Raw genomic sequence first — 14,790 nt, forward strand, 5'->3', positions numbered from 1 at the left:
CAGACACACACACAGACACACTCACACTGACACACACACACTGATACACACTGACACACACCGACACACACACTGATACACACACAGACACACACACAGACACACTCACACTGACACACACACACTGACACCCACTGAGACACACTGACACACACAGACACACACACAGACACACTCACACTGACACACACACACACACTCACACTGACACACACAGACACACACACTGACACACACACACACACTGACACACACACACACACTGACACACTGACACACACACTGAGAGATACTGACACACACACACACAGACACACACACATACACACACACTGACACACACAGACACACACGGACACACACTGAGACACACACACACAGACACACACACACTGACACACACAGACACACACACACTGAGACACACACACACAGACACACACACATTGACACCCACTGATACACACTGACACACACTGACACTGACACACACTGAGACACACACACACACACTGACACACACTGACACACACACATTGACACACACTGAGACACACTGACACACACAGACACACACACTGACACACACACATTGACACACACTGAGACACACTGACACACACACAGACACACACACACACTGACACACACTGACACACACATTGACACACACTGAGACACACTGACACACACACAGACACACACACACTGACACACACACAGACACACACACACAGACACACACACACAGACACACACACACAGACACACACACACACTGACACACACACACGCAGACACACACACTGACACACACAGACACACACACAGACACACACAGACACTGACACACACACACACTGACACACACAGACACACACACTCACCCATTCCCTCTGTGTGTGCCGTTCCGGCCTTTACAGGTGGCGTGACTCGCTACTAGCAGCACTTGCCCCTACAGCCATGCTGGAGGCTACCTGGGGGAGCTTTGTCTCTAGCTGTGTGTGTGCTAGCTAGCAGCACTTGCCCCTACAGCGCTGCTAGAGGCTACCTGGGGGAGCTTTGTCTCTAGCTGTGTGTGTGCTAGCTAGCAGCACTTGCCCCTACAGCCCTGCTAGAGGCTACCTGGGGGAGCTTTGTCTGTGTGTACATCATAGGTGGTGCTACTCGCCACTAGCACCACTTGCCCCTACAGCCCTGCTAGAGGCTACCTGGGGGAGCTTTGTCTGTGCTCGCCTTGTCGTCGTTTAAGGTGACGGCTTGGAGCTTCTCAGGCAGCCCAATAAGAGATGGAGGTCTTGGGGATTGGATCGCCTTGGGTATGACGTCTTGTCAGTGAGTGAGTGTCTGTGTGTGTGTGTCAGTGTGTGTGTGTCTGTGTGTGTGTGTGGGTGTCAGTGTGAGTGTCTGTGTGTGTGTGTGTCTGTGTGTGTGTGTCAGTGTGTGTGTGTGTCTGTGTGTGTGTCAGTGTGTGTGTGTGTGTCAGTGTGTGAGTGTCTGTGTGTGTGTGTCAGTGTGGGTGTGTGTGTGTGTCTGTGTGTGTCTGTGTGTGTGTGTCTGTGTGTGTGTCAGTGTGTGTGTCAGTGTGTGTGTGTGTGTCTGTGTGTGTGTCAGTGTGTGTGTGTGTCAGTGTGTGTGTGTGTGTCAGTGTGTGTGTGTGTCTGTGTGTGTGTGTGTCTGTGTGTGTGTGTGTGGGTGTGTGTGTCTTGTCAGTGAGTGTGTGTCTGTGTGTGTGTCAGTGTGTGTGTGTGTGTCAGTGTGTGAGTGTCTGTGTGTGTGTGTCAGTGTGGGTGTGTGTGTGTGTGTCAGTGTGTGTCTGTGTGTGTGTGTGGCAGTGTGTGTGTGTCTGTGTGTGTCTGTGTGTGTCAGTGTGTGTGTGTCAGTGTGTGTGTCTCTGTGTGTGTGTCTGTGTGTGTCTGTGTGTGTCAGTGTGTGTGTGTGTCTGTGTGTGTGTCAGTGTGTGTGTGTCAGTGTGTGTGTGTGTCTGTGTGTGTGTGTGTCAGTGTGTGTGTGTCTGTGTCTGTGTGTGTGTGTGTCAGTGTGTGTGTGTGTGTCAGTGTGTGTGTGTGTGTGTCTGTGTGTGTGTCGTGTGTGTGTGTCAGTGTGTGTGTGTCAGTGTGTGTGTGTCTGTGTGTGTGTCAGTGTGTGTGTGTGGGTGTGTGTGTCAGTGTGTGTGTGTGTCTGTGTGTGTGTCTGTGTGTGTGTGTCTGTGTGTGTGTGTCTGTGTGTGTGTCAGTGTGTGTGTCTGTGTCAGTGTGTGTGTCAGTGTGTGTCTGTGTGTGTGTGTGGCAGTGTGTGTGTGTGTCAGTGTGTGTGTGTGTGTGTCTGTGTGTGTGTCAGTGTGTGTGTCTGTGTCAGTGTGTGTGTCAGTGTGTGTCTGTGTGTGTGTGTGGCAGTGTGTGTGTGTCAGTGTGTGTGTGTGTGTCTGTGTGTGTGTCAGTGTGTGTGTCTGTGTCAGTGTGTGTGTCAGTGTGTGTCTGTGTGTGTGTGTGGCAGTGTGTGTGTGTGTCAGTGTGTGTGTGTGTGTGTCAGTGTGTGTGTCTGTGCGAGTATCTGAGCGGGGATTGTGAAAGGCCCTAATCCCAGATCGGTGTCCGGTTCCTGGGATTAGAAAAGAGCGACTCAGTGAGACTGCCACACACAGACACACACACAGACACAGACACACACAGACACACAGACACACACACAAACACACACACAGAAATACACACAGACACACACACACAGACAGACACACAGACACACACAGACACAGACACACAGACATACACACTGCCACACACACAGACACAGACACTGAGACACTGACGCACACACAGACACTGAGACACTGGCACACAGACACACACACACTGACACACACACAGACACACACACAGACACACACAGATACACACACAGACACACACACAGACACACACACAGACACACACACACACAGACACACACAGACACACACACACAGACACACACACTGCCACACACACAGACACACACAGACACACACACAGACACACACAGACAAAGCTCCCCCAGGTAGCCTCTAGCAGGGCTGTAGGGGCAAGTGCTGCTGGTAGAAACAACAGCGGAGGGCGGAGGAGCGACACTCACAACAACGAGCGGAGCGCCGGGTGGCTAAAGCACAGCAGGTTGGCACAGTGGGCGAGGGGAAGGTACAGCTGGTGCACCTAGCCTGGCACAGCAGCAGCAGTCAACCCGTGGCACCTACAGGGTCTGCCACGTGACCTCCCTGACGCCGCGATCAGCTGCTACCACCACCATCACAACCACCACAACCATCACCACCACAACCACCACCACAACCACCACCACAACCATCACCACAACCATCACCACCACTACCAGCACCACAACCATCACCACCACAACCACCACAACCACCATCACAACCATCACCACCACAACCACCACAACCACCACCACAACCATCACCACAACCATCACCACCACTACCACAACCATCACCACCACAACCATCACCACCACAACCACCACAACCACTACCACAACCACCACCACCACCAACCATCACCACCAACCACCACAACCACCACCACAACCATCACCACCACCATCACCACAACCACCACCACAACCACCACCAACCACCACCACAACCACGACCATCACCACAACCACCACCAACAACCACCACAACCATCACCACAACCACCACCACAACCACCACCAACAACCACCACAACCAACACCACCACCACAACCACCACCAACCACCACCACAACCACCATCACCACAACCACCACCACAACCACCACCAACAACCACCACAACCACAACCACCACCACAACCACCACCACAACCACCACAACCACCATCACAATAACAACCACCACAACCACCACCACAACCACCACAACCACCATCACAATAACAACCACCACAACCACCATCACCACAACCACAACCACCACAACCACCACCACAACCACCACCATCACCACAACCACCACCACAACCATCAGCCACCACCACAACCACCACCACAACTACCACCACAACCACCACAACCACCACCACAACCACCACCAAAACCATCACCACCACAACCACCACTACCACCACCACAACCACAACCACCACCACCACAACCACCACAACCACCACCACAACCACCACCATCACCACAACCACCACCACAACCACCAGCCACCACCACAACCACCACCACAACCACCACAACCACCACAACCACCACCACAACCACCACCACAACCACCACCACAACCACCACCACCACAACCACCACCACAACCACCACAACCACCACAACCACCACCACCACCACAACCACCACCACAACCACCACCACCACCACAACCACCACAACCACCACCACAACCACCACCACAACCACCACCACCACAACCACCACTACGACCACAACCACCACAACCACCACCACCACAACCACCACCACCACAACCACCACCACAACCACCACCACCACAACCACCACCACAACCACCACAACCACCACCACAACCACGACCACCACAACCACCACCACAACCACCACCACAACCACCACCACCACAACCACCACCACCACCATCACCACCACCACCACCACCACCACAACCACCACCACAACCACAACCACCACAACCACCACAACCACCACCACAACCACCACCACCACCACAACCACCACCACAACTACCACAACCACCACCACAACCACCACCACCACAACCACCACTACCACCACCACAACCACAACCACCACCACCACCACAACCACCAGCCACCACCACAACCACCACCACAACTACCACAACCACCACCACAACCACCACCACAACCACCACCACAACCACCACCACAACCACCACCACAACCAACACCACCACGACCACAACCACCACCACAACCACCACAACCACTACCACCATCACCACAACCACCACCACAACCACCACCACAACCACCACCACAACCACCACCACCACGACCACCACCACAACCACCACCACAACCACCACCACAACCACCACCACCACCACAACCACCACCACAACCACCACCACCACAACCACCACCACAACCACCACCACCATAACCACCACAACCACCACCACCACCACCACAACCACCACCACCACAACCACCACCACCACAACCACCACCACAACCACCACCACCACCACAACCACCACCACAACCACCACCACCATCACCACCAAAACCACCACCACAACCACCACCACCACAACCACCACCACCACCACAACCACCACCACCACAACCACCACCACCACAACCACCACCACCACAACCACCACCACCACCACCACCACAACCACCACCACCACAACCACCACCACCACCACCACCACAACCACCACCACCACAAGAGGGACTGCTCGCTCACAGCACTTGCCCCTGCTAGAGGCTACCTGGGTGAATCATTCGCCTCTATCTCTGTGTCTATCTGTGTGTCTGTCTATCTGTGTGTCTGTCTGTCTGTGTGTCTATGTGTTTGTGTGTCTATCTATGTGTCTATCTGTGTGTCTGTGTGTCTGTCTGTTTGTCTGTCTGTGTATCTGTTTGTCTGTGTGTCTATCTGTGTGTCTGTGTGTCTGTGTGTCTATCTGTGTGTCTGTGTGTTTTTCTGTTTGTCTCTCTGTGTATCTGTTTGTCTGTGTGTCTATCTGTGTGTCTGTGTGTCTGTGTGTCTATCTGTGTGTCTGTGTGTTTTTCTGTTTGTCTGTGTGTGTATCTGTTTGTCTGTGTGTCTATCTGTGTGTCTGTGTGTCTATCTATGTGTCTGTGTGTCTATCTGTGTGTCTCTGTGTGTTTTTCTGTTTGTCTGTCTGTGTATCTGTTTGTCTGTGTGTCTGTCTGTGTGTCTGTGTGTCTATCTGTGTGTCTATCTCTGTGTCTATATGTGTGTCTGTGTGTCTATCTGTGTGTCTGTGTGTTTTTCTGTTTGTCTCTCTGTGTATCTGTTTCTCTGTGCGTCTATCTGTGTGTCTGTGCGTCTTTCTGTTTGTCTGTCTGTGTGTCTATCTGTGTGTCTATCTATGTGTCAGTCTTTTTGTCTATCTGTGTGTCTGTGTGTCTGTCTGTTTGTTTGTGTGTCTATCTGTGTGTCTGTGTGTCTGTCTGTGTGTCTATCTGTGTGTCTATCTGTGTGTGAATCTGTGTGTCTGTGTGTCTGTCTGTCTATCTGTGTGTCTTTGTGTGTCTATCTGTGTGTCTTTGTTTCTGTCTGTTTGTCTGTCTGTGTGTATGTGTGTGTGTCTGTGTGTCTGTCTGTCTGTGTGTCTGTGTGTCTACCTGTGTGTGTGTACCTGTGTGTGTGTCTGTCTGTGTGTGTGTCTGCCTGTATGTGTCTGTCTGTGTGTGTACCTGTGTGTGTGTCTACCTGTGTGTGTTCCTGTGTGTGTGTGTGTACCTGTGTGTGTGTGTACCTGTGTCTGTGTTTCGACCTGTGTATGTGTCTATCTGTGTGTGTACCTGTGTGTGTGTCTATCTGTGTGTGTGTGTGTCTACCTGTGTCTGTGTTTCGACCTGTATGTGTCTATCTGTGTGTGTGTCTACGTGTGTGTGTGTGTCTACCTGTGTGTGTCTACCTGTGTGTGTCTACCTGTGTGTGTGTCTACCTGTGTGTATGTCTACCTGTGTCTGTGTGTACCTCTGTGTGTTTGTCTACCTGTGTGTGTGTCTAGCTGTGTGTGTGTCTACCTGTGTCTGTGTTTCGACCTGTGTGTGTCTATCTGTGTGTGTGTGTACCTGTGTGTGTTTACCTGTGTGTATGTCTACCTGTGTCTGTGTGTACCTGTGTGTGTGTGTGTCTACCTGTGTGTGTGTCTGTCTGTGTGTCTACCTGTGTGTGTGTCTACCTGTGTGTGTCTACCTGTGTTTGTGTCTGTCTGTGTGTCTGTCTGTGTGTCTATCTGTGTGTCTGTCTGTGTGTCTGTGTGTCTATCTGTGTCTGTGCGTCTTTCTGTGTGTCTACCTGTGTGTCTATGTGTCTGTGTGTCTATCTGTGTGTCTATCTATCTGTGTATCTGTCTGTGTATCTGTGTGTCTGTCTGTGTTTCTGTCTGTCTATCTGTGTGTCTATCTGTGTGTCTACATGTGTGTCTGTGTGTGTGTCTGTGTGTCTGTCTGTGTGTCTGTGTGTCTGTGTGGTGTCTGTGTGTGTCTGTGTGTGTCTGTGTGTCTGTCTGTGTGTCTGTGTGTCTGTGTGGTGCCTGTGTGTGTCTGTGTGTCTGTCTGTGTGTCTGTGTGTCTGTGTGTCTATCCATGTGTCTATCTGTGTGTCTGTCTGTGTGTTTGTGTGTCTATCTGTGTGTCTATCTGTGTCTGTCTATCTGTGTGTCTGTCTGTGTGTCTATCTGTGTGTCTTTCTGTGTATCAGTCTGTGTGTCTATCTGTGTGTCTATCTGTGTGTCTGTCTGTCTATCTGTGTGTTTATCTGTGTGTCTATCTGTGTGTCTATCTATCTGTGTATCTGTCTGTGTGTCTGTGTGTCTGTCTATCTGTGTGTCTGTCTATCTGTGTGTGTGTCTATCTGTGTGTCTATCTGTGTGTCTGTGTGTCTGTGCGTGTGTTTGTTTGTGTGTCTGTGTGTGTCTATCTGTGTGTCTATCTGTGTGTCTATCTGTGTGTCTATCTATCTGTGTATCTGTCTGTGTGTCTGTGTGTCTGTCTGTGTGTCTGTGTGTCTATCTGTGTGTCAATCTGTGTGTCTACATGTGTGTCTGTGTGTCTGTCTGTGTGTCTGTGTGTCTGTGTATCTGTCTGTGTGTCTGTGTGTTTGTGTGTCTATCTGTGTGTCTATCTGTGTGTCTATCTGTGTGTCTACATGTGTGTCTGTGTGTCTGTCTGTGTGTCTGTGTGTCTGTGTATCTGTCTGTGTGTCTGTGTGTCTATCTGTGTGTCTGTCTGTGTGTTTGTGTGTCTATCTGTGTGTCTATCTGTGTCTGTCTATCTGTGTGTCTGTCTGTGTGTCTATCTGTGTGTCTGTGTGTTTTTCTGTTTGTCTGTGTGTGTATCTGTTTGTCTGTGTGTCTATCTGTGTGTCTATCTATGTGTCTGTGTGTCTATCTGTGTGTCTCTGTGTGTTTTTCTGTTTGTCTGTCTGTGTATCTGTTTGTCTGTGTGTCTGTCTGTGTGTCTGTGTGTCTATCTGTGTGTCTATCTCTGTGTCTATATGTGTGCCTGTGTGTCTATCTGTGTGTCTGTGTGTTTTTCTGTTTGTCTCTCTGTGTATCTGTTTCTCTGTGCGTCTATCTGTGTGTCTGTGCGTCTTTCTGTTTGTCTGTCTGTGTGTCTATCTGTGTGTCTATCTATGTGTCAGTCTTTTTGTCTATCTGTGTGTCTGTGTGTCTGTCTGTTTGTTTGTGTGTCTATCTGTGTGTCTGTGTGTCTGTCTGTGTGTCTATCTGTGTGTCTATCTGTGTGTCTGTGTGTCTGTCTGTCTATCTGTGTGTCTTTGTGTGTCTATCTGTGTGTCTTTGTTTCTGTCTGTTTGTCTGTCTGTGTGTATGTGTGTGTGTCTGTGTGTCTGTCTGTCTGTGTGTCTGTGTGTCTACCTGTGTGTGTGTACCTGTGTGTGTGTCTGTCTGTGTGTGTGTGTCTGCCTGTATGTGTCTGTCTGTGTGTGTACCTGTGTGTGTGTCTACCTGTGTGTGTTCCTGTGTGTGTGTGTACCTGTGTGTGTGTGTACCTGTGTCTGTGTTTCGACCTGTGTATGTGTCTATCTGTGTGTGTACCTGTGTGTGTGTCTATCTGTGTGTGTGTGTCTACCTGTGTCTGTGTTTCGACCTGTATGTGTCTATCTGTGTGTGTGTCTACGTGTGTGTGTGTGTCTACCTGTGTGTGTCTACCTGTGTGTGTCTACCTGTGTGTGTGTCTACCTGTGTGTATGTCTACCTGTGTCTGTGTGTACCTCTGTGTGTTTGTCTACCTGTGTGTGTGTCTAGCTGTGTGTGTGTGTCTACCTGTGTCTGTGTTTCGACCTGTGTGTGTCTATCTGTGTGTGTGTACCTGTGTGTGTTTACCTGTGTGTATGTCTACCTGTGTCTGTGTGTACCTGTGTGTGTGTGTGTCTACCTGTGTGTGTGTCTGTCTGTGTGTCTACCTGTGTGTGTGTCTACCTGTGTGTGTCTACCTGTGTTTGTGTCTGTCTGTGTGTCTGTCTGTGTGTCTATCTGTGTGTCTGTCTGTGTGTCTGTGTGTCTATCTGTGTCTGTGCGTCTTTCTGTGTGTCTACCTGTGTGTCTATGTGTCTGTGTGTCTATCTGTGTGTCTATCTATCTGTGTATCTGTCTGTGTATCTGTGTGTCTGTCTGTGTTTCTGTCTGTCTATCTGTGTGTCTATCTGTGTGTCTACATGTGTGTCTGTGTGTGTGTCTGTGTGTCTGTCTGTGTGTCTGTGTGTCTGTGTGGTGTCTGTGTGTGTCTGTGTGTGTCTGTGTGTCTGTCTGTGTGTCTGTGTGTCTGTGTGGTGCTTGTGTGTGTCTGTGTGTCTGTCTGTGTGTCTGTGTGTCTGTGTGTCTATCCATGTGTCTATCTGTGTGTCTGTCTGTGTGTTTGTGTGTCTATCTGTGTGTCTATCTGTGTCTGTCTATCTGTGTGTCTGTCTGTGTGTCTATCTGTGTGTCTTTCTGTGTATCAGTCTGTGTGTCTATCTGTGTGTCTATCTGTGTGTCTGTCTGTCTATCTGTGTGTTTATCTGTGTGTCTATCTGTGTGTCTATCTGTATGTCAATCTGCGTGTCTATCTGTGTATCTATCTGTGTGTCTGTGTGTCTGTCTATCTGTGTGTCTGTCTATCTGTGTGTGTGTCTATCTGTGTGTCTATCTGTGTGTCTGTGTGTCTGTGCGTGTGTTTGTTTGTGTGTCTGTGTGTGTCTATCTGTGTGTCTATCTGTGTGTCTATCTGTGTGTCTATCTATCTGTGTATCTGTCTGTGTGTCTGTGTGTCTGTCTGTGTGTCTGTGTGTCTATCTGTGTGTCAATCTGTGTGTCTACATGTGTGTCTGTGTGTCTGTCTGTGTGTCTGTGTGTCTGTGTATCTGTCTGTGTGTCTGTGTGTTTGTGTGTCTATCTGTGTGTCTATCTGTGTGTCTACATGTGTGTCTGTGTGTCTGTCTGTGTGTCTGTGTGTCTGTGTATCTGTCTGTGTGTCTGTGTGTCTATCTGTGTGTCTGTCTGTGTGTTTGTGTGTCTATCTGTGTGTCTATCTGTGTCTGTCTATCTGTGTGTCTGTCTGTGTGTCTATCTGTGTGTCTGTGTGTTTTTCTGTTTGTCTGTGTGTGTATCTGTTTGTCTGTGTGTCTATCTGTGTGTCTATCTATGTGTCTGTGTGTCTATCTGTGTGTCTCTGTGTGTTTTTCTGTTTGTCTGTCTGTGTATCTGTTTGTCTGTGTGTCTGTCTGTGTGTCTGTGTGTCTATCTGTGTGTCTATCTCTGTGTCTATATGTGTGTCTGTGTGTCTATCTGTGTGTCTGTGTGTTTTTCTGTTTGTCTCTCTGTGTATCTGTTTCTCTGTGCGTCTATCTGTGTGTCTGTGCGTCTTTCTGTTTGTCTGTCTGTGTGTCTATCTGTGTGTCTATCTATGTGTCAGTCTTTTTGTCTATCTGTGTGTCTGTGTGTCTGTCTGTTTGTTTGTGTGTCTATCTGTGTGTCTGTGTGTCTGTCTGTGTGTCTATCTGTGTGTCTATCTGTGTGTCTATCTGTGTGTCTGTGTGTCTGTCTGTCTATCTGTGTGTCTTTGTGTGTCTATCTGTGTGTCTTTGTTTCTGTCTGTTTGTCTGTCTGTGTGTATGTGTGTGTGTCTGTGTGTCTGTCTGTCTGTGTGTCTGTGTGTCTACCTGTGTGTGTGTACCTGTGTGTGTGTCTGTCTGTGTGTGTGTCTGCCTGTATGTGTCTGTCTGTGTGTGTACCTGTGTGTGTGTCTACCTGTGTGTGTTCCTGTGTGTGTGTGTGTACCTGTGTGTGTGTGTACCTGTGTCTGTGTTTCGACCTGTGTATGTGTCTATCTGTGTGTGTACCTGTGTGTGTCTATCTGTGTGTGTGTGTGTCTACCTGTGTCTGTGTTTCGACCTGTATGTGTCTATCTGTGTGTGTGTCTACGTGTGTGTGTGTGTCTACCTGTGTGTGTCTACCTGTGTGTGTCTACCTGTGTGTGTGTCTACCTGTGTGTATGTCTACCTGTGTCTGTGTGTACCTCTGTGTGTTTGTCTACCTGTGTGTGTGTCTAGCTGTGTGTGTGTCTACCTGTGTCTGTGTTTCGACCTGTGTGTGTCTATCTGTGTGTGTGTGTACCTGTGTGTGTTTACCTGTGTGTATGTCTACCTGTGTCTGTGTGTACCTGTGTGTGTGTGTGTGTCTACCTGTGTGTGTGTCTGTCTGTGTGTCTACCTGTGTGTGTGTCTACCTGTGTGTGTCTACCTGTGTTTGTGTCTGTCTGTGTGTCTGTCTGTGTGTCTATCTGTGTGTCTGTCTGTGTGTCTATCTGTGTGTCTATCTATGTGTCAGTCTTTTTGTCTATCTGTGTGTCTGTGTGTCTGTCTGTTTGTTTGTGTGTCTATCTGTGTGTCTGTGTGTCTGTCTGTGTGTCTATCTGTGTGTCTATCTGTGTGTCTGTGTGTCTGTCTGTCTATCTGTGTGTCTTTGTGTGTCTATCTGTGTGTCTTTGTTTCTGTCTGTTTGTCTGTCTGTGTGTATGTGTGTGTGTCTGTGTGTCTGTCTGTCTGTGTGTCTGTGTGTCTACCTGTGTGTGTGTACCTGTGTGTGTGTCTGTCTGTGTGTGTGTGTCTGCCTGTATGTGTCTGTCTGTGTGTGTACCTGTGTGTGTGTCTACCTGTGTGTGTTCCTGTGTGTGTGTGTACCTGTGTGTGTGTGTACCTGTGTCTGTGTTTCGACCTGTGTATGTGTCTATCTGTGTGTGTACCTGTGTGTGTGTCTATCTGTGTGTGTGTGTGTCTACCTGTGTCTGTGTTTCGACCTGTATGTGTCTATCTGTGTGTGTGTCTACGTGTGTGTGTGTGTCTACCTGTGTGTGTCTACCTGTGTGTGTCTACCTGTGTGTGTGTCTACCTGTGTGTATGTCTACCTGTGTCTGTGTGTACCTCTGTGTGTTTGTCTACCTGTGTGTGTGTCTAGCTGTGTGTGTGTGTCTACCTGTGTCTGTGTTTCGACCTGTGTGTGTCTATCTGTGTGTGTGTACCTGTGTGTGTTTACCTGTGTGTATGTCTACCTGTGTCTGTGTGTACCTGTGTGTGTGTGTGTCTACCTGTGTGTGTGTCTGTCTGTGTGTCTACCTGTGTGTGTGTCTACCTGTGTGTGTCTACCTGTGTTTGTGTCTGTCTGTGTGTCTGTCTGTGTGTCTATCTGTGTGTCTGTCTGTGTGTCTGTGTGTCTATCTGTGTCTGTGCGTCTTTCTGTGTGTCTACCTGTGTGTCTATGTGTCTGTGTGTCTATCTGTGTGTCTATCTATCTGTGTATCTGTCTGTGTATCTGTGTGTCTGTCTGTGTTTCTGTCTGTCTATCTGTGTGTCTATCTGTGTGTCTACATGTGTGTCTGTGTGTGTGTCTGTGTGTCTGTCTGTGTGTCTGTGTGTCTGTGTGGTGTCTGTGTGTGTCTGTGTGTGTCTGTGTGTCTGTCTGTGTGTCTGTGTGTCTGTGTGGTGCTTGTGTGTGTCTGTGTGTCTGTCTGTGTGTCTGTGTGTCTGTGTGTCTATCCATGTGTCTATCTGTGTGTCTGTCTGTGTGTTTGTGTGTCTATCTGTGTGTCTATCTGTGTCTGTCTATCTGTGTGTCTGTCTGTGTGTCTATCTGTGTGTCTTTCTGTGTATCAGTCTGTGTGTCTATCTGTGTGTCTATCTGTGTGTCTGTCTGTCTATCTGTGTGTTTATCTGTGTGTCTATCTGTGTGTCTATCTGTATGTCAATCTGCGTGTCTATCTGTGTATCTATCTGTGTGTCTGTGTGTCTGTCTATCTGTGTGTCTGTCTATCTGTGTGTGTGTCTATCTGTGTGTCTATCTGTGTGTCTGTGTGTCTGTGCGTGTGTTTGTTTGTGTGTCTGTGTGTGTCTATCTGTGTGTCTATCTGTGTGTCTATCTGTGTGTCTATCTATCTGTGTATCTGTCTGTGTGTCTGTGTGTCTGTCTGTGTGTCTGTGTGTCTATCTGTGTGTCAATCTGTGTGTCTACATGTGTGTCTGTGTGTCTGTCTGTGTGTCTGTGTGTCTGTGTATCTGTCTGTGTGTCTGTGTGTTTGTGTGTCTATCTGTGTGTCTATCTGTGTGTCTACATGTGTGTCTGTGTGTCTGTCTGTGTGTCTGTGTGTCTGTGTATCTGTCTGTGTGTCTGTGTGTCTATCTGTGTGTCTGTCTGTGTGTTTGTGTGTCTATCTGTGTGTCTATCTGTGTCTGTCTATCTGTGTGTCTGTCTGTGTGTCTATCTGTGTGTCTGTGTGTTTTTCTGTTTGTCTGTGTGTGTATCTGTTTGTCTGTGTGTCTATCTGTGTGTCTATCTATGTGTCTGTGTGTCTATCTGTGTGTCTCTGTGTGTTTTTCTGTTTGTCTGTCTGTGTATCTGTTTGTCTGTGTGTCTGTCTGTGTGTCTGTGTGTCTATCTGTGTGTCTATCTCTGTGTCTATATGTGTGTCTGTGTGTCTATCTGTGTGTCTGTGTGTTTTTCTGTTTGTCTCTCTGTGTATCTGTTTCTCTGTGCGTCTATCTGTGTGTCTGTGCGTCTTTCTGTTTGTCTGTCTGTGTGTCTATCTGTGTGTCTATCTATGTGTCAGTCTTTTTGTCTATCTGTGTGTCTGTGTGTCTGTCTGTTTGTTTGTGTGTCTATCTGTGTGTCTGTGTGTCTGTCTGTGTGTCTATCTGTGTGTCTATCTGTGTGTCTATCTGTGTGTCTGTGTGTCTGTCTGTCTATCTGTGTGTCTTTGTGTGTCTATCTGTGTGTCTTTGTTTCTGTCTGTTTGTCTGTCTGTGTGTATGTGTGTGTGTCTGTGTGTCTGTCTGTCTGTGTGTCTGTGTGTCTACCTGTGTGTGTGTACCTGTGTGTGTGTCTGTCTGTGTGTGTGTCTGCCTGTATGTGTCTGTCTGTGTGTGTACCTGTGTGTGTGTCTACCTGTGTGTGTTCCTGTGTGTGTGTGTGTACCTGTGTGTGTGTGTACCTGTGTCTGTGTTTCGACCTGTGTATGTGTCTATCTGTGTGTGTACCTGTGTGTGTCTATCTGTGTGTGTGTGTGTCTACCTGTGTCTGTGTTTCGACCTGTATGTGTCTATCTGTGTGTGTGTCTACGTGTGTGTGTGTGTCTACCTGTGTGTGTCTACCTGTGTGTGTCTACCTGTGTGTGTGTCTACCTGTGTGTATGTCTACCTGTGTCTGTGTGTACCTCTGTGTGTTTGTCTACCTGTGTGTGTGTCTAGCTGTGTGTGTGTCTACCTGTGTCTGTGTTTCGACCTGTGTGTGTCTATCTGTGTGTGTGTGTACCTGTGTGTGTTTACCTGTGTGTATGTCTACCTGTGTCTGTGTGTACCTGTGTGTGTGTGTGTGTCTACCTGTGTGTGTGTCTGTCTGTGTGTCTACCTGTGTGTGTGTCTACCTGTGTGTGTCTACCTGTGTTTGTGTCTGTCTGTGTGTCTGTCTGTGTGTCTATCTGTGTGTCTGTCTGTGTGTCTGTGTGTCTATCTGTGTCTGTGCGTCTTTCTGTGTGTCTACCTGTGTGTCTATGTGTCTGTGTGTCTATCTGTGTGTCTATCTATCTGTGT

Source organism: Petromyzon marinus, chromosome 77 (assembly GCF_048934315.1).
Source record: "Petromyzon marinus isolate PM22_M1 ecotype Great Lakes invasive population chromosome 77, UKy_Petmar_22M1.pri1.0, whole genome shotgun sequence".
In the NCBI taxonomy this organism is placed as follows: Eukaryota; Metazoa; Chordata; class Hyperoartia; order Petromyzontiformes; family Petromyzontidae; genus Petromyzon; species Petromyzon marinus.